Raw genomic sequence first — 2,112 nt, forward strand, 5'->3', positions numbered from 1 at the left:
CTGGGGAGGATGCGTGGCTGGTCTCAGGCAGTGGCAGCAGCTGTGTCCTTGGCCTGTGTGGGTTGCAGCCCCTCCCCCACCCACACCTCTGGGAGGGCTGGGGCTTGGGGGGCACGATGCACTGAGCACAGGGCCGGGGTGGATTCAAGGCCTCAGGGAGTCCCTACAGAGACAGGAGGGTCGTGGGCTGGGGGGCTGCAGGACAGCCCAGCTCAGCTCGGTGCCTGGCAGCCCAAGTGCCCACAGAGGCCAGGAGACCGCAGGGACTGAGTAGGAACTCCAAGCACTAGCACAGCTGCCCGGCCAGCCTGAGCCAGCCCAGACTCTAATTACCTCCTTTACCCTCTGGCCTCTGTTTCGACCTCCTATTTACCTAAGGGGAAGGGGTGCAGGGGTGCAGGGGTGCCAGAAATTGACAACCCACCCAGGCTGTGGGACTGGGGTTAGCTCTCCGGTCTGCTGGGCCCCAGTGTCCCTTCTCAGCATCTGGCCCCCAGGAGTGGGGTCCTTGGGCAGGCAGTGGCAGGCCCCTCACTTCTAGGGGCTGAGGCTTTGCTGGGCCCCCTCCAGTAGGGAAAGCTGACCTTCCTCCCAGGTCATCGGCACAGAGGTCTAAAGACACAAGAGCCACTCCCCTGCAAGAAGCCAGCTCAGAAACTCAGGCCCCAGGCAGTTCTGAGACTCCTGGGGCACTTCTGTGTCTGCCCTTCCCCAAAGCCCAGAGAGGCAGAGGGAGCTGTCTCAAAGCCGTAAAGTGTGCCTTCGGTGGGAGCACGGGCTCAGTGCAGCCTGGCACTCAGGCCCAGGGAGGCCCAGCCTCTACTGGAGTATGGGTGCTGTCTTCCCGGAGCATGTGGAGCCCACAGCTGCCTACCCAAGGTTCACGCCCTCTTACCTGGTGTGCAGAATTCCAGTCTGGTCCCAGCAGCAATGTGCCAGCCCCAGTTAACAGCCATGACCGGGGTAAGACAAGCTTAATACCACCACCCCTGCTTTCCCAAGTCACCCAGCTGTGGGCCAGGAGCCAGGGTGCAGCAGGGGATGGGGAAGCTTTTGCCTCTGTGAAAGAAGCAGCAGCCACCTCCTTCTTCTAGCTTTGATGTGATGGCTGGAGCTGCAGCAGCCACCTTGCAACCCCACATCCATGCAGCATTAGTCCCAGGAGTGCTGAGTCTCCAAGTTCACTGCAGCAGCCCATCATGGGCCTCCCGGTGGGAGAGGTTAAGCCCAGTATATTCAACTCTGGGATCCTGGGTTCCTGTCTTGCTGACGTGGAACGTGTGGTTCCCAAGTCACCCCGGTGGACAAAGCCACCAGAGCCGGCCCTTGAGGCTGGCCTCCCTCACTTGCCCAGTAAACGTCTCTCCACACTCACGTGAGAGTCACAGCTGTGGCGGCAGAAACCCATCAGGGACGCCCCTCCAGGCCCTGGGAGCCTCCCGGGTCCTGGCACCTCCCGGGGGTTTGTGAGTGCAGGAAGATCCTAGGTACACAGCGGCCCCTGCATAGACCTCTTCACCCCACAGCGCCTCAGGGCCCCACACTTACCCGGAGAATCTTGCCTGAGGGCCGGAGCCTCTGTGCCAGGTTGAGGTCAGAGCCTGGCCGCGGCCCGCACCTCCCAAAGGGGCAGATCCTGGGCTGAGGTTCGGCAGACGCCTCGAGCCTAAAAAAATAACCGGAGAAGCAGCCTTGCTAAGGGCTGGCAAGGGAAAGTGGCTGGGGTCGGGGGTCCCCAGCGGCCACAAGGAGCCAGGCGGGCAGTTCCGGGCCTGGTCCCGCTCCGCTGATTAGGCCGGTGGGGGTCAGTCCAAGGCACGCCCCAGCCCCGCCAATTCTCAGCCAGCGAGGCCGCCGCGCACAGGCCCACCTGCCCACTGTGGCCGCACCGGGAAGCTGCAGCCCGGCCCCCAGCGCGCCTTACCTGCGTCCGCGCGTCTCTGGTCTCCGCAGGGGCCGGGCCTGGGCAGGGGGCGAGGGCGGGGCGGGGCCACGCGAGGAAGGGCTAGAGCCAGCAGCCGGGAGGCACCTGGTCCGGAAGGGGCGTGGCTAGAGTGGTGGGCGGGGCCATGGGGGGAAGGGCTGGAGCCAGCAGCGCGGAGGTGCGTAGTC

At 64.4% G+C, this 2,112-nt stretch overlaps 1 long non-coding RNA gene across 1 annotated transcript; it reads right to left on the reverse strand.

The window, feature by feature from the left end:
* Positions 1 to 455: 455 nt before the first annotated feature.
* LOC108533532 (uncharacterized) lies at positions 456 to 2,037 on the reverse strand. The gene is made up of 3 exons (XR_001886752.1): positions 1,925 to 2,037; positions 1,549 to 1,666; positions 456 to 635 (listed from the first exon to the last, which is right to left on the reverse strand). It is a non-coding gene; the product is annotated as an uncharacterized LOC108533532 (long non-coding RNA).
* Positions 2,038 to 2,112: the final 75 nt, after the last annotated feature.

This window comes from Rhinopithecus bieti, unplaced genomic scaffold, assembly GCF_001698545.2.
Source record: "Rhinopithecus bieti isolate Rb0 unplaced genomic scaffold, ASM169854v2 scaffold_11854, whole genome shotgun sequence".
In the NCBI taxonomy this organism is placed as follows: domain Eukaryota; kingdom Metazoa; phylum Chordata; class Mammalia; order Primates; family Cercopithecidae; genus Rhinopithecus; species Rhinopithecus bieti.